The sequence below is a fragment of the Nannospalax galili genome, unplaced genomic scaffold (assembly GCF_000622305.1).
Source record: "Nannospalax galili isolate Female #2095 unplaced genomic scaffold, S.galili_v1.0 scaffold810, whole genome shotgun sequence".
Lineage (NCBI taxonomy): Eukaryota > Metazoa > Chordata > Mammalia > Rodentia > Spalacidae > Nannospalax > Nannospalax galili.
Window position 1 is genome coordinate 1,979,344 of NW_008329132.1, and position 26,572 is coordinate 2,005,915.

Genomic DNA, 26,572 nt, shown 5'->3' on the forward strand with positions numbered 1-26,572 from the left:
TGTATGTGAGTGCACCCATATTATGCAATCCGTGGAGGTCAGAAGAGGGCTTCAGATTCCCCTGAAACTGGAGTTAAGGATGGTTCGTAGCCACCACGTGGGTGCTGGGAATCGAACCTGGGTCCTCTGCAAGAGCAGTCAGTGCTCTTAACTGCTGAGCCAACTCTCCAGCCCTCAAAGTCCCCATAATCTTAAAAATTAAAACACTTTAAAAGCCCAAACTCTCTTAACTGTGAGAACTTACAAAATCAAAAGCAACTTACATGTTTTCTAACATACAGTGGCACAGAGTAAACATTTTTATTCCAAAATGGAAGACATGGGACGTGGATAAAAATCAATGAAACCAAAATCCAGCAGGGCAAACAGCAAATCCTTATCCAGTATCTGGGGCTTGTAAAGTAATGAACAGGAACACAAAGGGGGTTGGGGCTGAGTGGCCCCACCCCTCCACCCTGCCACCTACAACACACGCAGATTCTCCTTTGGCTGATACCCTCCATACCTGCAGCTGGTCTTGGCAAACGTCCCACCGTTCTGGCCTCTCCCATATCCTTGGGTTTCCTTTGCAACTCAGGCTTTACCATCACAGCTTCACACAGGGGCCCCATGGTGAAGGACTCTGCAGGAACTCCATGACACACATTGCCTGGCCTCATAGCTCTCCATGACCCCTCTAATCTTGCATCTTCATGCTTTTGTAACCAAAATACCACACAAATGGTCCCTAGTCCAGTTTCTGATAAAGTCCATGGTCCCCTCTGAAACCTCATGAGCTGGGCCTCCACTGTCTTCCAAGGTCCCACTAGAAGAGCACAGAAAGTACTGTTTCCGGAGCTTAGTGGCTTTTCCATCCCAGTGTACAAAACTCTTTTATATTCTTCCTACAAGCATGGTTGGGGTTGTCACTGCAATGATTCCGTTTCTTGATAACAATTTCTCTTAGTTTTGTTTCAGGTTGCTGTGATAAAATGCATTTCAGCTCAGGTTCAGTTAACAGTCCTTCACAGCGGGGACGTCATGGTGACAGGAGCTTGATGGAATGGGTCACAGACCAAAAAAAAAGTTAATTTAAAAATTTAATTGATCTTTGAAATTCAGTTCCATGGTTTTTTAACATTTTTCATTGTTGTCTGTGTATATGTGTGTACATGCATGTGCACATATGGAGATTTGCGGACAACTTGTGGAGTCTGTTTTCTCATTGTTCCCTGTGGAGTTCCAGGGATCAGGCTGAGATCATCAGGCTTGACTGCACATACCCTTATCCACTGAGCTGTCTCACCAGCCCAAGTTCCATACATTTTGTCTGGTACTACAGAATTCCTCAGATTCCTGGGAGATGGCTCTGGCTGTTCCTTCACTCCAGGTTCTCCTTCAGGGATGCCATTTTACATTTGGTGACTCTCTTACCCTCCTGCCTCTCTTTCCCCCTTTATTGTTTTATTTATATATATCTCTTTTTGCTGGTCTTCTGTAACTTCTCAGGTTTAGCTCATTGACTTAATGTAGTATAGTCAATTGTCCATATTGGAGTTTTGGTTCTGAATTGTTTATATAAAGCTTTTGAGTCTTCTTTTATCAACTCCAAGAAATACTTGGCTAAGTGTGGTAGTACATGCCTATCATCCTAACACTTAGGGGGTTGAGGCAGGAGGATTAGGAGCTGAGGGCCATTTTTGGAAATATAGGGAATTCAAGACCAGCCAGGCTATAGGAAACCTTGTCTCAACCCCAAAACAAACAACAACAAAAGTCTATGATGGTTTCATAGATGCAAGGTCACCGTGAATTTTGTTTTAAAGGGAAAGTCGGTTGGAGGGATAACTCAGTGGTTAAGAGTACTTGCTGCTCCTCCAGAAAACTGGAGTTCAGTTCTCCGCACCCACATGACAGCTCATAACCACCTATAACTCCAGCTCCAATGGATCTGATGCCCTCTTCTGGTTTCTATAGGTATCTGCACTCATGAGCATATACTCACACACAGACACGCATACACATACAATTAAAAATAAACCTGTAAAAATAATTTTAAATAAATAATTTAAAAGTTAAAAAACAGAAACTAGAAATGTTCTGGAATTTTCTACTCCTGTGCTTCCTTCATTTTACAGAAAAAAAAGTTTCTCCAAGTCCTCAGAACTGTCTGATCATAAGTCACTGCTCTCCATTTGGCCTTGTAGAAAAAGGCTTATTTTTCCTCTATCATTGAGTTGTCTTGGTTTTATCAAAAGACCCCACAAGGTTCCTATAAATGTGTGGCCAGACGTTCTACCCTGCAGCACAGCTGATAAAGAGGCTCTTCCCAGGCCTCTGACTGACAACTTCCTCTCCTCAGTGTTTTTGGGAACCACACACTTCCGGGAGCAGATTCCTAGTCTCTGCCTGGCTGGCGGTGGGTAGGACCCAGATGTGACCTTCTTTTCCTGGCCAGCTCTCTTAGCAAGGGAGCAGTGGTTCAGGCATGGAGGGTCTTTCCCTGGGAATTCCCAGGGGACCTCTCCTTCCTTGCTTGGAAGACACAGTTCAGTTGGCCCTTCATTCCATGTGGTTCTATGTGTAGAAAATGTGGGCAGACAGGCCTAAGGGACACATCTGCAATGCAACTCTACACCTAAGGCTCATGGAACATAGAACAGGGGTAAAGAAGAGGACACTAAGGAATCTCTCAGCAAAGTGTAGAGAAAAAGAGTCTGCTAAATAATGGTCCTTGGACAGGACCAGTTTATCAAACTTCATCCACCCAAGGCTCAGGGACCATCTCAGAAGAGGGAGCAGAGAGATTATAAGAGTCAGGGAGGAGGTGCATGACCATATGGAAACAGAGTCCTACAAGCTCCTGGGAACCTGCTCATATAATTCTATGGCAATGTTGTCAGCACACACAGGTCCCATGCAAACTCAGGCAGACAGTAACCCAGCATAGAACTGGGGAAATGAGCAGCAGACCTCAAGCTTATCTAAAGGAATGTTGGCAACTGATTGCTGCTAGATGAGGAAGAGGTGATCCTCCTAAAACAAGGGACTCTAGAGAGGCCGACTAGACTCAGCTGATGACTTGCACTGGGGAAAGGCTGGGGGCACTGACAACACAGTGGGCCTTAACAGGGATGACAAAGTATATGGGCTCCAGTGTGCATTGGGGAGGCTATGGGAGGGTGCCATATGGGGGTATAAAGATGATTAAGATTGTTTGGGATGTTCTGTATGAGATACGGAAAAAAATAAAAATAAAAAAGAAAATAAAAGAAAATGTGGGCAGAATGTCTTGAGATTCCTGTCTGGAGATGCTGCTGTAGCCTCAGCTTCAACCCTGCGTCTTCCTACCTTCTCTCTACTCTGGCCCTCCCGGGAGTCTGCATAGAAAGGATGGACAGAGGTGGTCACTGAGGGAGTAGAGTCACCAGCTAGCTGGGGAGGGGGCAGAAGTGTCTCACTGCCCCTTGCTGGCTACATGCATAGAGAGACCACTGCTGTGCCTGGGCCCTGGGCACACTCAGCCCACACCAGGGACAGACTGGCTCAGTTCCGGAAGTTACAGAGCTGCAGAAGTTGAAGAAGGATTTCAGATTTCAGGCTTGCCTCAGAGGCCCTTCCTGCTTGACGTCCATGGATGCTGAATTCCCCAGTCTCCAAGTGGAGACTGAGCTAGCCGGCTCTCTGGCAACACCTTCTGGCCAGACCCAGGACTCCACCCACCACCCTGAGCTGCCCCAGTCACTGGGTTGAAGACAGTGCTCTTCAACCCTCCACCCTGAACCCACAACTGTGTTTCCTCCTCTCTGTAGGAAGGAACCTCCCAGGTTCACGTTTGGGAACAATCCTCTTTTCTCCTCCTGGACTCGGGAGCACTTTCCATGTCACAGGGAAAATAACATTTCCTTTGGACAGCCACCTGACATCCCGAGACCAAGCAGGTAAATATGTACTTCCTGCTGCTCTCCCAGCTTCCCCTTTGTTTTCTAAAAGAAGCCGGTGTTTTCCGTGGTTGGCGGGAGGCAGTGCGTGGGAACATCTGTAAATCTGCAGGAAGGGCGCTAGGAGGGCAGCGGCATTTTTTTATCCCTGCTCCCCGTCGATCTCCTCTAATGAGCACCAGAACAGCTCAGGCTAATGGTGCTGTGTCTGGTGTTAAGGGCAAACGTGGGAGAAGATTATCAACCTGAGGGGCTTAACAGTTGCTGGATGCCCCGAGCCCTCGGGGCGAGGATGCACTTGAGAGGTCGCCGAAGCAAATGAGGGACGATTTGGCGCCTCCGGAAGCAAGACTGGGTTTTGTGGGGTTTTTCTTTTTCCAACAGAGCATCAACAAAACCGTTACCTTTTCTCCACTAGTCATTAGTCCCTGACCCTCGGCCAATAAGGAGGCTCCTATCGGAGCCACCTTGTCCTAATTATGACTCATCAGATGGCAGCAATCCTAACCAATTAGTGGGGCTTAAGCTAGGGCACTTCACAGACACAGGTCCAAGTCCTGGGTGAGTCGAGGAAGGATGTGGTCTGCTCTGATGCCCTCTGCCCCACTCTGTTCCTTACCTGGGGGGAGCCAAGCTGCCATGTGCTCTGATGTGCTTGATATGTCTTTCTCTGTGTTGCCTGCCTCCCCCCTACTTGGGAGATCTGAGAGGAGCCAGATGAGTGTCCAGAAGAGGGATAGAGGCCAGTGGCCTTCAAGGGACAGCTAACTGGCAGATCCTATAGAGTGCTCGCTGTCTAGTTAGTGGGTGTTAGTACCGACAGGGAGCCACAGGTATTAGACAAGATTTGAAAAAGAAAGAGAAAGAGAGAGAGAAAAGACTGGCAAATGTCTTCGGGGTCAGGCATGCTACAAACATGAACTTTAAAAGCATTGTGGAGTCATTGTAGCTTGGAAAAGAACCCAAAGCCAGCAGGAAGGAACGAGTGCTGGGGCTGGGAGAGGGGTTCCAGGGGAGGGGCAGGACAGAGAACAGAGCCTGTGTTTGGCAAAAATGCCCAAACCACTGTTTATTTTAACACTGTAAATAAGCAATTTAAATATTATCCTAGTTCCATAAGTAACACAGTAACATGATACCCTGAGGTTACAACAAATTATTTATTAGGTGTTTTAAAATTCTAAGGCAGCATCTTTGTAACGGGGATATTTCCGTTGGGTCAGATCATTAGAAATCGGGTGCAGGTGCATACTCTCTGTTAGAACCGCTGCCTCCTGGCACACAAATGTCTATACAGCTTCAAGACAACCTTCCAAAATAGTTATCCCATAGCAGGTCACATTCTGCAAAACCCACCCCACATGTACCCATGCACACATATACACACACATACACACACACTGCACATGTTGGGTAGTAGAAGACACAAAGAGTCCAAAGACAGGGCTGGCTGCTCAGGAAACCCTTAGGCTGTAAGGCTGTACACATTATAAAGGATGGCTTGGAGTTGTAAGAATCCAAAACTGCTCACTTCTGAATTCCTGGGACAGGGTCTAGAGAACACCAAGCTTCGTTCAGTCTGTGATCAACTTCTCAGGATAAAGACCAAGAGGTGCAGTAACTTTTACCAGGATAGCATCAAAGATGGCAGGGGCTGAATGGCCATTCCTGAGGAGGAAGGGCGTGCTCCTGAGTAGACTGACTGTATTCCAGAGGAACACTCCCACACAGCCAGCTAAGGAATCCTTTCTGTGCCCCAGTGTCAGGTACTATGGGCAGAGATGTTGAAGCAGAGATCCTGAGCTCAGAGGTTGGGACAAGGTCCAAGAACATTATAGGGCAGCTGTGATGAGGACTCAAAGGAGGAACACAATGGGGCTGGACAGGTGCTCGAGAGGGAGCCCCTGGGTGCCGAGTGACCTTGGAACAAGGGCTGCGGGCACCAGCTGGAGCAGAGCACACCCTGGAGCAGGCAGTGAGGGGGATGTAGAGTGGGAAAATGATCCCAGGTAGGGCAGAAGACAAGAAGAGGGCAGAGTCGGGACACCTAAGGAGGATATCAGACAGTACGAGACGATGTTGCCACTTACATTACCAAAAATGGCCACCCACGGCATTACATGGCCCACGATATAGAAAGGAACGTGTAGGACTGAGTTGTGCATTATCTGTGTTTATCTTCATTTCCAAGCACTCTATAATGATCATGCCTTAAGATTTGGATGAGAGATACAACTTCATTCACACACACTGCACAGGTAAATTGTGAACGTACTTGTCTACCTGAGTAGAAGCTGCAGTGGAGGATAGCCCGCCTGACCACCTGAGGCCAGAGGACGGAGGCCAGAGTCAGAGGGAAGAGGCCTGAGAGTCAGAAGGCCTCTCCAGACGCCCAGGGAACACCACCCATGGGGCTCCGAATCCTGTCCTCCTGTGTGTCCATCCGGCTCGCCGTCAGCAGCTTCTTGACCTCACAGAGGTGCATCCTGAGAGCCTGGCGCTCTCCACACCTTGCTGTACAAAGCAGAGCTACAAAAGATGGTGGGAAACAGCAGAGCCAGTGGGGCAGTGCTGGTGCAGATGGTCAACTGGGGAAAGCAGATAAAACCCCAATTTGTCCACATCTGTGATGCAAAACCTCACCAGGTGTCCTAGTTTGTCTCTCCATTGCTGTGACAAAACACTCTGACCACTGCCAACTTGGGGAGAAAAGGGTTTATTTAGCTTTTATCTCCCAGGTCACAGTTCATCAGGGAGCCCAAGGTAGGAACTCAGGGCAGGAACCTGGAGGCAGGAGCTAGAGCAAAAGCCATAGAGGAATACCATGGCTTGCTAACCAGCCCCCACCCCCACCCCATCTGCTTTCTTTTGCAACACAGGTCCACCTGCCCAGGGGTGGCACCACCCACATCACTCAACAATCAAGAAGATGCCCCACAGACATGGCCACAGGCCAGTCCAATAAAGGAAATTCCCCAATTGAGGCTCCCTCAATCCAGGTGAGTCAATTTGACACTAACGCTGTCCAGTCCACCAGGCAATCAGCTATCCATAGAGTTAGAGCTCTGAGTTGCCTAGTCCTGCCCCATCCCCCATGCATCCTGTGACTCTAGTCTTTGGAGTCCTGTGTGCAGATGTACCAACTCAGAAGGGCTGTGAGGCTCTTGGGTCCTCAGAGGACACACTGTTAGGGTCTGCATCAGAATCACAATGCATGGTCACACAATGAACATCACAAGACTAGCTAGACCGCACATCTACCCAGAAGCAGTCCCTACGAACTGGGGTCCCTACTCTCGGTTATACAAGAGAACTGAGAAGGGCTTCAGGGGGAAGAGGACCCTGATCACAGCCCAGTCAGATTGGCACCATGAGGCTAAGCCAACCTGTCTTGTCTCCTCCCCAACTGTAAGCCACAGAGATTTATATTGCTAGCCTAGAAAGAGTGAACGTGAGGGGCTCAAGAGGCCCTGCAGCCTGCCACAGGGCCGCTGGCTTCCCTTCCTCCATACACCATGCATTCTGGAACACTCCTCAGCTGACTATCAGCACCGTCAAAACCCAGGCATGGAGGCTGGGGTGATGGCTAGGGTGCTAAAGTGCTTGTCTTGTAAGCGTGAGGACGTGAGTTAGATCCCAGAACCCACATATAAAACTGGACATGGTAGCACACACTTATGACCCCAGTGGTGATAAAGTGGAGTCAGGAGGATCCCTGGGGCTCATTGGCCAGCAAGCCTGGCCTAATCAGTGAGCTGCAGGCCAGCAAAAGATCCCATCTCAAAAAAGAAGTGAGGAGAGATGGCTCAGTGATTAAGAGCACTGGCTGCTCTTGCCAAGGACCTGGGTTCAATTCCCAGAACCGACATGGTGTCTAACAACCATCTATAACTCCAGTTCCAGGGGATCCGACCTCTATGGGCACTGAATGACATGGGTACCCTCGCACACATGCAGCAATACATTCATACACACACACATTAAAAAATATAAGCAAAAAAAATTTTTTTAATTTTAAAAAGCGAAAGTGAGTGATTCCCTAGGAATGATATCTGATGTTGCCACCCACACATACATGCACACATATGCACCTGCATGCACATGAATTCTCAGACACACCCAAACATAAAAGTCTCACAGGCGGGGCTGGAGAGATGGCTGGGCAGTTAAGAACATTGGTTGTTCTTGTAAAAGACCCAGCACTCACATGGCAGTTAACAACTGTCCATAATTCCAATTCTGGGTGATCCAATGACCTCTCTGTCCTCTGCAGGCATTGCACAACACAGATGCACTTACATACATGCAGGTAAGACAGACAGACACATAAAATAAAAATAATAAATAAATTTTTTTATATAAATAAAAATAAATTTTTAAATTTCACAGGCATGCTTCCACAGACTTCCATCTATGGTCCAGAAGTGGAAGGGGAGGCTTTCGATGGTAAGGGTGACAGTCTGGTGAGGATCAGACTTTCTAGTCTTGGTTAGAGAGTCCCATCCTGGACAAGACAGAGAGAGGCCCACAGGAAAAACTGCAGGAACACTGAGCACACTGCTGGGCCGAGTCAACAAGCTCAGCCTCAGTGCCATCCTGGGAGAGGCAGGGGCTCTCTAGGTGGACATTCTGAAGGCAGGCCCGTTGTGAGAGCTGTTGTACCTGAGCACGAACTTTGCAAACCCGGAGGAAACAGATAAGACAAATGACCAGCTCCCGACACAAAGCCCCACGTGACATGGTATGGGAATTGCATTTCAGATCTCTTATTTTGAGGAATTCCAACTCTATTGGTGATGAATTAATTAGAATTTCGATGAATCCCCAAAGCTGTAATCAGGTCATTGGTTTTGATCAAGAAGCTATAGTCCAAGACCCTTGGTGAATTCCACCATACACGGGCGCTTCCACATAGGACACGAGGTCAGAGTAACAGAAGGCATCTGCTGCCTTCTCTCCCTGACCTTTCACTGAGGTGGTATAAAACCACAGGATTGTGGGAGCTTGGCTAAATTCCCCCAGGAGGAACTGACCATCCCAATCCTTTACTTCCCACAAGGATCCACCCAAGGCTCCAGGAGCTGGTGGGAAGCAAAGTGTAGATGATGTCAGGCCTCTGTGTCTGGGGCCAGAAGGACCTACTGGGGTCCTCACACCAGATGGAAGGCATGAGATCCTGATGCCAGACCTGGTCATCCTAGACCACAGAGTTCCTGCTCTGCAGGAAACCTGCCTGCAACCCAGGACTCACTCACTGTATTAGACAGTGGGTGATGCAACTCGATATAAGAAAGCTGGCCTCTCCATATCTCCCTCCCTTCCTAGTCCCTGTCTCTGATTCACAAGCAGTTCTCTGAGGATTCCATTTAGCGCTTGTGTCTGGCCTTTGCTCTTGTGTACATCCCCACCTCAGGGGTCTTTCTCTTCAGCTTAATTCCAAAAGCCCAAGTGTCAAAGTGACCCACAGAAGGACAGTATCCTGACACTTCCTCATTCCCTACTTCCCGGCAAACATGGTATCACAGCTTTTGTCAAATTGACACAAACCTAGACACACCTGGGAAAAGGGAGGCCGCAACTGAGGAAATTTCTCCACCAGACTGACCTGTGGTCATGTCTATGAGGCATTTTTTAATTGGTAATTGATGTAAGGGACCCCAGTCCACAGTAGGCCGTGTCATCCCTGGGCAGGTGGCCCTGGGCTGTGTAAGAAAAAAATCTGACATTACAAGGACAAGGAGAAGGAAGTTTGCTGCCATCACTCCCGCTGGCAACGTCATCCATCCTGTGCCGCAGCGTTCCTTCCCAATATTGGAGAACGCTCCAGGCCTTCAGCACTAGATTGAGAGCGCTAAGACAGCCCGCCTCATGGCCTGAGCAGCTACCAGATTCTCAGCCGCTCCATTGTGAAACAGCCACTGCTGGACTTTCTGGGCCATATCATGTAAGCCGATCTACTAAATCTCCTTTTAATACATTAAAAAAAAGCTGAGGAAGCTAGAGGAAGAGAGCCCATAAGCAAGGTTCCTCCATGGCTGCTGCCTCAGTTCCTACGTCCAGGTTCCTGCCTCGAGTTCCTGCCTCGAGTTCCTGCCCAGTCCCACGTGGATTCCCTGTGGAGCAGTGACCAGCGCACAGCTGTTGGAACCAATCAGATGAAGAGTTTGGATGCATTTATTTTTTTCTCTATTCTTAGCATCCAACAAATACTTGGCCCGTGGGAGGTCCTAAATGTTGACAATGTCTGAAAATAAAAGCTAGCATTTATTTGGGGCCTGCTATACACATATAAACTCAGTCTTTACACAGCAATATGTAAGGTGTGCACAGTTTACCTGAAGGAAGTCGAGCTCTGTGACAGACACTGAGGTGTAGGAGGAAAGATTCAGGCAGGTCAGGTGGCTGCAGACACCTAGCAAGGGCCACCACAGGCTGCCTGCTTCCTTGTCACAGATGCCCTGACCTTTACAACTGCTGATGAAATCCATGGTCTCTTTCTAATGACTCACTGCTCTGAAAAGTTGGTCCAGAAACAATGCCGTCTAAAAACAGCCACATTTCATGGACTATTTGGGTGCACACAGAAGAAAATCAAGAGTTTGCAAATAATTTTAGCCTTATTCCTTTACAGTTTACATTAAAGTAAGTAAATGGGAGAAAACGACCACCAAATGAGGTGACAGGCAAGGAGGGCGTTGATGAGAGAGGGGGGCTGGCATTCCAGCATGAACCAGTCTTTACTGAGAATCAGGATAACGTCCGGTTGATGGAAGTTCAGTACAGAGAAAACAAAGTGTGGGTTCTTTCTGAACAGGATCCCCCTGTTGTCAAGGAATCCTGCGATGGGATTGTCCTACACAGTGAGACAATGACAAACATCTACACAAGGACTCAGAGCTAAGCTCAGACACAGGAAGTGCAAAACAAGTGAAATCTGAAGGAAGTCAGTAGAATTCATGGATGCCACATCAACTGTGAGAATGTACAGAAAGAACACGAGATGGCGGCAGTACACAGTGTCTCTGCGTTGTTCCTTCCCGCTGTGACCGCACAGTTATCTTAGAATCAAACAGTCCATAGGAAGAGTTCTGACAGCATGGAGACCATGGTGCAGGTCACCAGGGCGCTGCGGCTACTATGTCAGAGCCAAGGAATTGCTTCTCTGTGCCCTGTGGTTCACTGCCGGTGTGCACTTTGCCAGACCTTCCTTCCACGCTTCCCCCCCCATGTGAACATGCATATATACATATGAACATGTCACAAAGAATTTCAGAAGCATACCTAGCAAGGGTAGGGAAGTCATTTGGATACCCGTGTCCATTCTCCTGCCTATTTCAAACCCAGATTGCAGGATGGGAAGGGACATAACTGGACCCTTCTCTGAGCTGTGTTCTCTTTCCTCATCCTATAACAGACAAGGCGGCGTCTAGGGGTCAGGATGAACAGCTGGACATGAGGGTGCTAGAAAATGTCAGGTCTAGCATCCTCAGTAGTATGGGTCATGTATGCTCTGACTCGACAGATCCTCCATGCAAGAGCTAATACGCTGCTGAAGCTTTGGGGACGTCTGTTTCTAAGCACAGGACAAGTCCAGCCCCAGTGAAGACCACGCTTCCAGCCACACAGTAGCTGTTGACAACTGGAGAGTTTCAGCCACTACACACATCTGTCCTAGTGAGCCTGGTTCGGACACAAAGTCCTTTTATCATTTCCATAGCAAGGTCTAACCAGTTTCACTCGTCTTACAGTCCCTGTTTACTGCTAATGCTTCCAGAACATTCCACCTACTTGTGGACAGTGAAAGTGTGCAGTGTGTCCTGAGTGTAACAAGAAAAGGCTGCCTAACCCTATGGCTCAAGCCAACAGGCATAGGCTTCCAGATTACCTCAGACCATACATAGCACGCCTAGAAGCCTTGGAAGTTAAGCGCTATGGTTTAAATCTTAAATGACCTCCCTAAAGTCCGTGTATTGAAAGCTTGGTCCCCAGTGCAGGAGTGTTCAGAGATGGCGGGTTATTGGATCATAGGATGGTGACCTCGTCAATGGATGATACACTGGTGGATATTACAGCTTAATGGGTTTGGGGGATATTGTGGAAGCTTTGAAGAGTTGGGACTAATTGAGGGAGGCAGGTAGCTGGGGGTGTGGCTTTGAAGCATTGGTTGTTCAATTCCTCTCTGTGTCTCTCTGCTTCCCAGTCATCTTGAGACAAGCTACTTTCTTCCCTTGCATCCTTCTTCCTTGATTTTCTGCATCATCTCAGATCCAAAGCAATGGGACCAAACATCCATGGGCTGAAGTCTCTGAAGTCATGAACCAAAAGGAGATTACCTCCTTGGAGGTACGTTGTCTCAGGTATTTTATAACAGAATCAGAACGCTAACTAACATATTAAGTTATCATGTCTACCACACCACAACCTGGCCTAGGACTCTGGGGAAAATAGTAGTGGAAATCTAATTTAGAAAAAGAGAATCCAGCTCTTCAAATAATAGAGACTCCCACAGGAGAGTCAGGAGCCAGCCTCATTGGAGGCTGAGGGCCAGCCACCCAGATCATGGTCTGGCTTCCAGCTCAGCTTTCTTCTGCTTGGTCTTTTCTATGGCTTTCCATGGCCTAGACGTTGATCCCTCAACTTCATGATGCCAGAGAAAGCGAGCATTCTTCTGACACCTCCCACACAAGCCCTCAACAGTACTCTGTATGTCCAGTAGAGCCATGTTCCCATTTCACTACAACCCTAAGGCTGCCTAGGGGGACAACTGTGATTTGACCACCAGGAATCCCAAGTTTCCCAGGCAGGGAATCAGAAAAAAAGTATAAGCTTACTCTCAGAATCCGAGCAAGGTTATTTTAGGATGAGAAAGGGGCTGGACTTCTAAGAAAAGAGTATTGAACAGACCAAAGGATTTACAGATCTTCTGGACATATTTACAACCCCTGAGGTTGACTAGACGACTGACTTTTGTAGATGTTTCAGCTAGCTGTGGTTCTTCTATCTTTAAACTTAAAAAAAAGAAATCTCCCAGTTGTACAGTTCAGGTTCAGATAGTGGAGGATAAAAGTAGGGTTTCAGAGAACTTAATTTGTGAAATAATCATAAAAAAGCAAGATCCACCATGACCTTCTTCCAGTGTGCAGCTGAGTCTTTTGGGCATGACGGTGCCTGTCCAGCTGCCTTGGGTACAAAGATTTCAGCTATTGAAAGAAAAAAAAAACCAAATCTTTTCTCCCAAACCCATCCATTTAGCTCACAAAAGAGGAAGCCTACTGAACACACTGGAGGAGATTCCCCTTCTATGTTTAACAAGTTTCACATCTTCGTGAAGATAAGATATTACAAAAAAAAAGTATTTAAAGAGCACTAATAGGTGCACGTTGGTCCTTATGTGGAAAGATGCCGGCGCACATTTATGCTTTGTAACCCAAGGGAGCATTTTTTAAAATATTTGACAGAACAGACACATTGTTTAGAGAACACATGGCCATCTCAGGTCTTTCCACCCTGAAGGCTCCTGAGCTTTTGTCAATTGTGGAGAAAGGTCGCATGGTACCTGCAGAATTATTTGTCCTCTGGACCATAGAAATGTCTTCTTTCAAGAACAGTACTTGAAAAGTAGAGTCTCTTCTAAAACTCTCTTCAACAGAACTCAATGGCGCTGTCAATTACACATCTTACACTTTACAAGAACAAACGTAAAGGAGGAAGGCTCTATTCTAAAATGGAAACATTTTAGAATGAGTACTTCCTGGGGCTGGAGAGATGGTTCAGGGATCAAGAGCACTGGCTGCTCTCAGAGGACCTTATTCCAGTCTCATCATGCACAAGGTGACTAAGAACCATCAAACTCCTGTTCTAGGGGGCTCCAACACCCTCTTCTGGCCTCCACAAGCATTGCACACACATGGTACACTTACAAGTAGGCAAAACACTCATACACATAAAAATAAATCAATATAAATAAAGTTTAAAATGGATAGTTTCCATTGTGGGAGGAAAGGTACGGCAGCATGAGGCCACTGCCATGTTTGCACCATCAGGAAGAAGTAACTGGACAGGAAATAGCCCTGGGCTAAGAGACTCTAAGACGCACCCCCAGAGAGCCACTTTCTCTAGCTCTATCTCAAAGTCCAACCCTGGCTCAGGACCAAGTGATTAAACACACGCGTGTGCAGAGGGCTTCACATCTCAGACCGAAGCGGAAGAAAAGGAAAGGCACTTGGTAAACAGAATTGGGAGCTTACGATGTCCAGTAGGGACAAAGGGTTTTAGAGCTGCGATGCACCAGACTCCCCCTGACACCCTCTTCTACCCAGGTTGTCTTTGTTCACTGATTGAGTTTCTCTGTGAATCCAGGAACATGACTTCTGGAAGTTTCCAGGCTCATATCATCCTAACTCCTCATCTAGAGGGAACAAATTTTCTTCAACTCTCTCAGCTTTGATTAGATTCTGACTTTGCCACATGACCACATGCAATCAGTTACAGGACTAGAAGAATGGGGTGCTATGATTGGTCCAGCCTAAGTTCTATCTCCCCAGTCCAAGCAGAAGGAGATGATGAGCAAGGCTGGGGTATGCCCATAGGTCCAGGCTCTGGATCAAGGCCCACCATCCCAGGAGCACAAGGTCCACATTCTACCTGTGAGCTATACTCTGTGCCATGATAAAGTGCTTCTCCAGCACAGTGAATCCCAGAAGAGTGAGTTGCACTCTGCTTCTTCTGTTGGAAAAGTCAGTTGAACTAGGACTCATTTGGCTTTTATGCGTTTAGAAGATGTCTCTTCCTGGGAGTACTCTAAAAGCCTCTGAATATGCAAAAGTAAGTAACACACACACACACACAGTCCTAACATGGAGGGTGGCATACACACATATATGTATATAGGTACACATGCCTATGAGTTCACCAGAAGACCAAAGGAGGATTTGGGATGTCCGGCTCTGTCATTCTTTACACTACTGAGACAGGGTCTCTCAGTGAACCTGGAGCTACGCTGTGCCCAGCGATCCTCCTGTCTCTGTGCAGTAGGTTGACAGGTGCACTTGCTACACACCCAGCTTTTTACATGGGTGCTGGGGTCTGAACTGGGGTCTTTGTGTTTGGGTAGCAATTGTTCTTACCCACTGACACATCTCCCCCACAAGCCATTTCTTGCCGCCTGATCAGTGAGATAAGCACTTGCATAATTACACCGCAAACCCCATCGAAGGCTCCATGGCCTCATTCAAACAGACCCTGATCAGTGCAGGCTCTTAAAAAGGAAATGCCTTATCCATCACCAGTATCTTCCAGCTTGGAAGGTCCCATGGGCCGAGCTGACCAGGTTCCAGGTGGCACAGTCAGGAACAGCCCAGTCAGGACTTCCACCCTGAGATCCAGGCAGCCGATTCCCCAATCCTGGTCCAATGCCACAGTTCCAGCCTTGGATCCAAACTTGTTTCTCTGCGGCATTGGAGGTCTCACCTTGAGCTCTCCTCTACCTTCAGTCCTGAAAACCCCTCATGGCCCATTCCAAAGCCATGCCAGAAAATTACCCTTGCTAATTACAATCAGGAGACCCTGTGTGCCGGGCAGGCTGCCTGCGCGATCTCTGCGACAAACGACAGGGAAGAAAATCGACAGTCGCCTTGAAAGAGAAAGTTGAACGAGCAGTGCTCGGAAACAGAGGGCAATCCACGTCTCCGCTTTCATCCGCCAGCACACGTCTTTACCTTGGAGGATGCTCTTAATGCCTGTGGGTGGGTCAGGGATTGGAGGATGGGTAGGGCTAGCAAGTCAGCTTGGAGTCCTTGCTTCTCCACTCTCTGAGAAGAAGAATAATCCTACAGAGATACAGATTAATTCCACACAGTTCCGGTCACAGAAGAAGCTGTGTTATTGGACTGCGGAGTCGCACTGTCATTGCTGACGTCTGTTTCCGAGCTGTACCTTTCCTTTGTCTGATCCTGTTGTGTGGCAGGTGCCTTTCTTCAAGTTTGCTCTCTACCTGGGCCCCAGAGTTTTCTCCTGCAGTTTCCTGGTGGCTACCAAAGGCTTCATCACTCATTCCATACCCATGGCACTGAGGTGGCGCTGGATGTGCCTCATCCTGCCAACGGCTGGCTCTAAGCTGCCCCCTCCCCAAATTACCCCACAGCTGTCCCCCTTTCTCCGGGAGTCTTTGTAACAGTCAGGGCCAATCCTATCACATTGTTTCATTCCTGCTGTTAACAAGGGGCCAAGAGCAAAGCAAAGAGAGAAACAAAGATCTAAACAGGGTAAAAACTGAAGATGAGTCTAAGACCCCCCAGGAGATGGTCCGACCCCTCAACCAACCAGCTCTCAGTGTTTGCTTTCCTGGTATTTTGAGTGCTTCAGGGTTCTCTCTTAGCCGGGAAGCTGTTCCTGTTCTGTGCAAAACACAAAAATCACAAGGAAAATATCGTACCTATCAGCCAATGAAGCCAATTTGTATAAAGTTCCCTCTGATTAGGAAAACAATGCTTGGCTTCCTTCATTTCACAAAATCAGTCAGAACACAAATGACAGCCTGGAACAGAAAAATCAAGCTCTGTGTCTTGAAAGGCAATGGATCAAGGCCTTTCATCTAGGAAATCTTTCGCTAAAAAAGAAAGACAGAGGGAGAGAACATCAATCAGATATTATTTCCAATTATTTTTCAAATTGGAACAGAGAAAGAAAACACACACACACATAAGCCTGACATGGTGTTACTGGAGTTTGTTGCTGGAAGGGAAGTCCTTACTTATATTGAAGGAAAGTTCTGAAAATAAGCAAAGAACAGATTTATTGATTTTGGGGGAGTCTGGGTGTAAAAAAGAGAAAGAAAAAAGAAGTGCTCTTTGCCCGCTCTGTCCAAATGACATCCCAAGTGGCCTCTCTAATGGTGGGGGAGGGGAGGGGGCAGGTGCCTATCCGGGCACATGGACAGAACTGCCCTTAGGCTAGGGCTAATGGTATTGGCTGAGCCTGCTGTAAGCCTCTTTTCTAATAGCCAACTTTCTATGTGCTAGAAGACAGGCAGGTATTGATTGGCCCAAATGCCCTTGAGTTGACAACATCTGAAATGAAAATCCACAAGGCTAGCACAAACTTTCTGCAAGTTCAATTTCTGGAATCTGATTATGACACTGGGTTGTGAAATCATGCACACACACAGAAAGGGCCCCTCTTTACACATACCTGCATTTGGTACTTGTAATTGGAAGGAGTTAAGTGGCTTCATCAAGCTTGTTATTCATATGTCCCACAGAAGGAAGCAACTGGGTGCTCATCTTGGGGCAATTAAAGGAAGACACATTCTTCCCCCACTGGCAAGAGGCTGAGATCTTCAGCAAAAAAGGACTGAGTAGGCCCCCCATCACTCCCCTCTGCCCTGCCCCAAATGAGGATTACATACAGCTTAAACAGACATTCTCTGCATTTCCAAAGTTCCTTCAAGAGCAGCTCTGGAGAGCCTCTCCAGCTCGGTAACACGTTCACTCAGTAGATAGCAGAGCTCTCGTTTTGCGTCTACTACTCTCTCCCAGTTAAATTTTCCCCTCTTTTTTTTCCCTCTCTCTCCCGAATAAGATGCTGAAGTTGCAATTCATAATGTAAAGACCTGGGAATAGCAAGGACCAAGGTGCTCTATCCAGCTCTTATTAAAACATGCCTCTGTCTTCTACAAATTCCTCCTAATCGATACATTGGCTGCAGGATAAGGCTTAAATAAAGAGCCGCTACATCTACACAGTACACGCTGTTCTTCCTCAGCAAGTTACTTAGAATCATAAAAAGGCAAAACCTTTCAAATTGGCATCAGGACACACACGTCAAGGAAGCTGCGGGTGGAGCCCATGTTAGACGCATTCGTTCATTGATGGAGCCCACGTTAGACGTGTTCGTTCATTGATCGGAACGCTGAGTCTTTGTGGCTTCCCTTTCTGTCCTCATTAATCTTAGTTAACCCTCTCCAAACAATGCCAGCTTGGTCACTCCAAGTATCCAAAACCCTACATGCAGAGACAGCTGCTTTCCAACAGAGGTGGAGGGGTCTGATTCCTGGCACCAGCAGATCAGCTATCGGCCCCTGCCTTAGAAAGGGCCACTTTCGTTTTACAAATATCAACTTAAGAGAGAGCAACTTTCTTCCATTTGGGAGGGGTGGAGAGATACATAAGTAAAAGGCCGGAAAGAGGAGGGACAGTAACCCAGCCAACTAGGCAGTCCACAGAATGGCCGTACCTCCACCAGGGAGAGGGACATGGCAGCTTCTGGACCTAGAGCAACAGCGATGTGAATCTGTCAGCACAACCCCAACGGCACCTACAGGCAGAATCAGGTGAGGCCAGGCCCACCTGCAGGAAATGAATGAATGCTGACTGCCATAACCCCAACCAAACATGCATTTGGGGTCTGGGGGGGTCACGTGGTACTTCAAACCACAGGAGAAATATTCTCAGACATAAGTGTGTTCCCTTTACCCCAACATGGACGATGTATGTTGAAGTAAACTTTCCACTTTTCTACCCAGCAGACATGCTGGGGTCACAGGTTGAGGACATAGCAGCAGCTGACCCTGCTGGCCCTCACACAGGCCACAGCTGTCCCACTCTTCCCCAGGCCTTTGTAATGATAAACACCACATCCCAACATTGTGTGTCTTTCAGTTTGACCCATCTAAAGTGAGAGAGTCAGAAAAGGAAAAAATTGCAAAACCTTGAACACAAAATTTTAAAAGCCCCTAATTACATGAGGCATAGAAATCAATCAAAAAGCAATATTAATAAACACCACCACTGAAAATAAAAACATTCCACAAAGGTCTGGAAACTCTAGACAGCCAAGAAATGCTGCATTTAATGTTCCAAGATTCATCAATGGGACTGTGCAAGGTCAAAGCCCTTTCTGAATTCGAGAAAAGATCAGCATCTGAATATATATTAAAGATAAAGTCTAAATGATTCAGAATAGTCAGAAAACACCAGCCTAACTTGGCAAGGGTGCCTGGGCCCTTGTCCCTAAGGGAAAGATCAGAGCCCGGGGGACTCCCATACTAAATGAATTAGGTCGTCTTGCATTCAAATGCTCACTGCTCTAAATGGCAGGCCATTTTACTGAAGAAAAACACAAATCTCTCAAGCTGGCAGAAGATGGGATCTTGGCTTTAAAAAAAAGAGTGAGAGGAAAACAGCAAAAACCTAACCCCAGTATTTTCTGATAAATAAATAAAAATGTGTTCATCGTGTATAGATCTGTCCTCCGTGTATCTAGAACATTGGAAATCTCTGTTGGAATTGCTCCAAGCTCTATGATTTGGACACATCCTGGATGCCAGAACCAGCCATGGCTACTGCACAGATATAGCATTAGATTTTGGACTGGGTAGAGCTCGAGCACCATGTCTCCACAGGCTGTCACAAAGGGGTTGTCTCCTAGAATCTGCCAGGCTTCATCCAAGCCAGACTGGAAAGTAAAGTCAGGTGAGGTCTCTGAGCAGGCTCTGCTGGTCCCAACCCAGGGACGAGTCCTTTTTAAAAATCTTTGTATGTATTTTGCATTTTTGTATTTATGTATTCCGTGTGTGTGTGTGTGTGCATGTGTGTGCACGCATGTGATGTGCCATGACATGGAAGTCAGAGGATGGTTCTCTCCTTCCACTGAGTGGATCTCAGGAACTGAACTCCAGTCATCAGTCATGGCACCTCTACCTGCCAAGTTGCCACTACAGCCCTTCCCACCAGCCCATCCTCCCAGTTCTTCACACCTCCATCCCCTCTGCCACAAGGTGGAGAGATTTCCCGCCCTGTGGCTTTGGCGCTCAGACAGCACTCCGGCACTCTAGACAGGCACGTCCCTGCCTCCGTGATGGGATTCTCCACCACACTCCATTCAACTGACTTGTGCTTCCAAAGAGTTTCAAAGAACTTAATAGGCCACTGTACGATCAGTGGGACAAAGAACCACCCGGCCTTGAAGGATGCCCAGGAACGAGAGCTTGGGTGTGTATTTAAGCAGTGCTCTACCCATCTGGCCTCCCAAAGTGAGTCAGAGAGGACCCTAGGCACAAGAATCCCTTGATTGTCTACAAAGTCACCTCTCTGCCTTGACTTGAAAGAGTGGGTCAAGAATATCCAACCTTCTGAAGAATTATTCTTGGGTTTGGGACGTGGCTCAGTTGGTATAGCGCTTGCTTGGCATGAAGGGGACACTGGGATCCGTCCTGTTGTGCTTTGACTGTGCAGTGTCCCCACGGGCTGATTTGAGCCCTTGGTCCTCAGGTGCTGGTGCTGTTTTGGAAGGTTCTGGGGCATTCAGGAGGTGGAGTCCCACTGGAGCACAGAAGCAATGTGACCACTCTGCCTGCTGCTGTCATGATGGAATGAACGAGCCCCTTGAACTGTAAACCCGTCCTTCCTTGAATTGCTTCTTGTCAGCAATTCAACTTAGAGCAATAAGAAGACTCACAGATCTCCAGCACCATATGAACTGGGTAAGATGGCACATACTTGTAACCCCAGCTCTCCTGATGTGGAAGCAGGGCCATAAACCCAAGGTCATGTCCTTAGTTAGAGAGCAAGTTTGAGGCCAGCCTGGGGTATATAAAACCTAGTCTCCAAAAAAAAATTATAAAGAGAATTCTTTTCCAGTCATGAACCAATTCACTGCTAAACAAGTGTATCCAAAAAACAAAGGCTCTGACTGAAATTAGCCTAACTGTCTGAGTGTGAGGTGAGGGCCTGCTCTCCGGTGGGAAGTCCAATCCACCTATGAATTTCATTTACGTGGACTCTGCCAGGCTCACTCTCACAATCTTGGTCAGGATCTTGGACCAAGGTCCCACCAGGAACTTGGGAAGCCAAGTCCAACCTGTCACTGTCACCAGGAGAGCCTGGGCTCTGCCCACCCAAACCTAAGCATCATCTCCTGAGAAAGGTGGATAAGCCTGACTAGCCTTTCTTGGGAAGTGAGCAGGAGTCACAGATCTATGACCTGTTGGGCCCTCCACATTGAATCGCTCAGTGTCGGGGAGAGGAGGGACATAAGCACACATAAGTGACTAGACAGTTCCCTCCAGGCTTTGCAGAGATGCTGTTTGTCTGAGTCACAGGGAGTAGAAGAAACAGCCGTGCTGTGTTTGTGCACACAGGAAGCGTCTGACGAAGTGTACTTCTTCAGCCATAGACAGAACTCCAAACCCCAGAACCACACTGTTCTATTCATCCATAGACAGACCGCCAAACCCCAGAACCACACTGTTCTATACACACACACACACACACACACACACACACACACACACACACACACACACACACACACACGGGGCACTTCACAACCAACTTGCTCTGAACATTGTCAGCACCCACTATGAGCATCAAGGCACCTTCTCAAGGTCCCCCCAGGAGATCTGCTCTTGGTGGGAGAATTTCTAGCCCAGAGAACAATGAGAATTCCCACATAAATGGGCTTGACACGTGCAGCTGATAATAACCCTGCAAGACAGTCACCAGGGGGCAGGAGCAATGGCTCAACAGTTAAAAGCATGTTCTGCTCTGAGGACCCAAGTTCTGTTCCCAGCACCCATGTTTGGCAGCTCACAACCACCTATAACTCCAGCTCCAGGGAATCTGACACCCTCTTGTGGCCTCTGAGGGCACCTACATTCACATGCACATACCATATACAGACACACAAACACAAATAATATTTTTAATTTTTTTAAAAGAAAACATTACGAGGTCATTGGAAAGAGGGCGGAGTCATTCCAATGGCTAGAGAGAAAAGAAAGATGGTGTGAATCAGTCCCACCAAAGTAAAGACCCAAGCAATCCCAGACTTCCCACCAAGCATTCACTGACCAAAAAGGCTGAGCAGGAGTTTGAGGGAGACTTATGCATCACTTTCAGAGGTGCTGGGTGCTGTGTTGCTTACTGTGACAGGGGCCTTGAATAGCTCCGCTCTAGAGACCACTGCCAGTGCACTGATGAGAGGTGCACAGCTGTGTTCTGAGGACTTCCCAGAGCAGAATCGGGTGCTGTTGGTACCCTGAGGACAGCACTACTGGGCAGACATCAGGCAGAGAAACAGCACAGGGGGCAACTAGGTAGACTCCAGCTCACTGTGCCTTCAGAGTGGAGGGGAGAGCCAGGCAGAGTAAAGGCATCATGACTGACAGAGAATGGTCCCTGGCCTTCTAACTGCCCCTTCCCATAACTCTGCCCCTGCCTGAGAGGTGTCCTGTGCCCTGCTCCCCCATGCCGAGATGAGCTGTGTCTTTTCCATTTGCAAGCAGTGCCTGGGCCTTCCCACTCCACTTCCTCCTGAGTGCTGTGCCCAGAGTTGCCATTCTAATCCACCCAGGGCTGCATGTGCCTGCATTGCAGTCACTGCACATCTCTCCAGAGACCACAGTCACCTCCATCACAACTGCCAGCCCCTCAGTGAAGTGCACGCTGAAAATTGGCTCAGGCATTCACTGTGCTCCTTCTACAATGGACAGAAAATAGAACTGAAGTTCATTCCACCCCAGGAAAACCTTGTGTCTGGTACTGGAGGAAGAAGAGGTAATTCAGTTTAAAACAGAAAAAAAAAATACAGAATGAGGGGTATTTGGGTCTCAAAGGGGTCATTTTAATTTCTGAGGACCATGTACTTGCAGGTAATGTTAGCTCCCAGGTGACTGCCTTGCTCACACTCCCTGAGGCAGCTAAGACTTTCCCATTCTATCCCACTGGCTTGAGGACCCTAAGGACTCACACTACAAGCATACCGACACTGAGACTGGGCAGTGCACACAACCACTGGCCAGCTTTGGGCCCCCACACACTCCATCCCCCCACCCCCGTTTGCCCTTGATTTCTTGTCCAAGAAGCAATCCACAGAGAATTGTTTACTTTCTGATGCTGCGATGGTCTGCACCCACATTTCTTCCAAGGTGCCCCATGTGTGCCCAGGCAGTGAGGCTGAGGTATCCACAAGCTGCCCTTGCCTGATGACCACTGAAGATACTGGCTTCTCACTGGTCTGCCAACCCCCAAGAAGACAGCTTAACAAACCCCAGAAAACGTGGACAAGAAGAGGCTTTCTCATCCCCCTACAAAGGAAAGGAAACTAATGGAAACACTCACCCCTACCCGATATCCACGACCACACAGATCGCCTAATCACTTGGCACAGGGTCATCATGGGTAGAGAGGATCACATGGACCAAGGGCTGTAGCTCAGTGGATAGAGCTTTTGCCTAGCATACAGGAAGTCCTGGGGTCCATCCTTCAGCACCCCATAATCAGGGTGTGGTGGCACATGCCTATAATACTAGCACTCTGGAAGTAGAGGCAAGTAGATTAGAAGTTCAAGGTCATCCTCAGCTACTTAGAACCTGGAGGCCAGCCTGGGTTACATGAGACCCTGTCAAGAAAGGAAAGGAGGGAGGGAGGGAGAGAGGGAGGGAGGGCAAAAGGAAAGAGACAGACAACCTCACAGTGACACCCACAGTGCCTGCACCCCTCTCCCAGCCCCTGCTCTGGCACATCTGGTTCTGAGCGGAGGGCTATCACCTCCCTCTTCAGTTCTCCACTCCTAAATTTGGAATAAGCCAAAGAACTTATCAACAGGTTATCAGTATTAATCACTGGTCAAGTGTGAAGAGAACTGAAAACATCTAGAGCAGTCAGGAAGAATTCCTGTGTATCACTAGGACTTTAAAATTGGAGGCAGGGCACCAGTTTGGGTTAGATTTAAGGGAAAACCATACAGGAGGATTGATTTGTCTAGTCCTTAATCTGGGATAAATTAGCAAGATAAAACTTTTCTAGTGGTAATGACTATTTTTTCATAAGAGAATGAGAAGGCATAAATCGTTTAAGCAAAAGATGACTGTGAAGATCTGCAAAGGGAGGCAGCCTGGAGGTAGCAGGGCAGGATGGAGCCCAACTGTGTGTTCGCCTGACTCCTTCCAGAAGAGGCCCTAAGCTCCCAGGGCATCCAGCCCAGGAAGTCAGGAAAGTCCTGAGCAGAGAGCCTGCTCTGCTGAGCAAGCATTCCAACTGGGAGAAACAGGAAACAAAGAGTCAGAGCAAAGACGGCTAAGGTGGGGAGAGGGACGCCCTGTGACCTGCAGGGCGTGCTGTAAATAGCAGTGATGTAGAAGGTCAAGGGTCCTCAGCAGCTCAGATCCTCCTCAAAAAGCTCTTATCAAGTACATCTCCACATGCAGGGTCGGCAGAGGATGAACAGCAGTGGAGAAATCCCTGTCCCGCATAGGCTTAGCTTGGGTCTCAGGGTTACCCAGCTAGCTGCACCCTCTGTGGCAAGTGATGGCTCCTTGCCTTCAGCTCCCAAAGCAGATCACATTGAATCTCAGTGTTTAGAGCTCGCCTCCTCCATTGCCCCACCTCCAGCCAACCTGCACTTCTAATTCCCAGGAAATCAAGGAGCCTTGGGTTGCCCTTGGCCCAAGTCACCCCTGAGCATCTAACTCAAGTTCAGTGGCCAACCTGTTCTCTAAGGCAGAAAGGTGACCCTACCACATAGTTGGAATGCAGTTACTTGAACAGGAGAAACAGAGACAAAGCAAGGGAGGGTGTAGGGACTGGAGGATGAGCCAGTGGTGTGCAGGGCAGGTGGTAGGAGAGGCCACCATGGGTACCCCAGGTTTTCATACTAACTTCTGTGCAGTGCAGTGGAGCTGTCACTGCTGAGAGAGGAAGACAGGAGATGCCATTGCTGGGATGTGGCAGGAGGCCACTGCCAAGGTCCAGGGCAAGATGGGGAAGCCAGAGCGAGGCAGGCAGAGGAGCCAGGGTATACCAGAGCTCAAGGGCAGCTCTGAGCTGCCTCCCTGAGAACGGACAGATATGTATTTTCTATGGCTGCACGACAAACCCACCATGACGGGGCAGCTTCAATGTGTGCATGTGTGTGATCTCAGTCTCTAAAGGTCAGAAGCTGATAGGGAGCCTAAGTCTGCTTGGGTCTCTCGAGTCTGCAGGCAGGGCTTCTACTAAAATAGGAGTCTGCAACTCGACCAAAGAGGTCCACACTCTTATGGCTATTAGCTGAATTCAGTTCCTCGTTGCTATAGAGCAAAGCTTTAGTTCTTCTGCTGGCTGTAGCCCAGAGGCCACCCACAGCCCTTTCCAATTGGGCTACCAATCTGGCTACTTGCTCCTTCATGCCAGGGATAGACACTAACCGTGGAGCTACACTCTATATCACCCAGTCACGTTGTGTCACACCACACACACACACACACACACACACACACACACACCCCTGAACTGTACACTGTGGGTTAGAAATAAATCACAGTCAGTACCCACACTCCAGAGGAGGCGTAGGGTTCAGAAAGCCACCCTTGGGTCCATCTATCAGGGAAGGTCACACCATTTGCTAATGCCCAGGGCACAGAGAGGAAGCAGCTGAGTTCTGATTTAGATTTTCTCATGTGCCACCAAACAGAAGCAGAAGTGAAGTTCCCAGCTTCAAGAACAAGAATGGAAAAGGGCCAAGCATGGTGGCACACAACTTTAATCCCAGAGGCAGGCGGATCTCTGTGAGGTGGAGGCCAGCCTGCTCTCTATAGCAAGTTCCAGGCCAGCTGTGGCTACAGGTTGACCCTGTGTCAAAAAAGAGGAATGAAGAGAAGTCCGCTCTGAGTGGCAGGCGGAGCAGAGGGGGATGAGTGAGGTCACCAGGGAGGGGTGTGGACACAGCTGACCCCAAGTTCTCTCCATCACAGAGGGAAAGTGTTTCCTGCCAGAAGCCAGAAGGGGACTAATCTATAATACTGATACAAAAGACCACATAGTATCTGATTCCATGGGCAGGAAATGTCCAGAAAACTCAAATCTACAGAGACAAAAAGTAGACAGGTGCTCACCTCCAGCAGAGATGAGGATGGAGTCGGGTGAAGACTTAGGGCATCTTCTAAGGTTGACGGCAGTACCCTCACCATCCTTGTATGGTGGTGGCAGTTGCATGCTTCTGTAAATTTTCTAGAAGTCATTGAGTTAAAATGGCACGTTTGGTGTTAGGCTGACTGCAGCTCACAGAGAAAGTGAAACGTCTGTGGCTAGGAAACACCACCTGTGAAGGGAGCTGGGTGCAGCCAGGGTGCAGCCAGGCAGGGACACTGGGCTCACAACAATGGCCTCTCCTCCAGGAGAGTCTCAGACTGAGGAGAGGGCTGAGCGACTGTCCTGGTGAGGGTAGCAGGTGGGAAAGTACAGGTGGTGTAGACAGGTACAGGTGGTGTAGACAAGGCATCTGTTTGGGTACAAAGTACCTCTCTGCCTTTACTCACTCAACAGTCCTAGAGAGTCGCTCATGGGCCAGGGGTGACGTTCATCCTCACGGAGATGCCTACAAGGACACAAATGCCCAGTGGTGACTCACCCAGAGATGGTGGCGATGGTCTGGCCACCCCCATCAACAGAAAAGTTGGGATGCTTCTGTGCTCATTCTCCGCCTTGGGGAGATATAAACAACGGCAACTGCCAGGCCAAACGCTGGGTGCATTTCAACCCTACCTTGCCCTGCAGAAGGCACAACTTCATCCCCCCTCCTGTTTCCTGGCTATCAGTTCCCTGCAGGACCAGAGCCACATCTCTACCCTAAAGGTCCCAGGAGAACTAGGTGGCCAGACTTTGAAATTAGAAGGA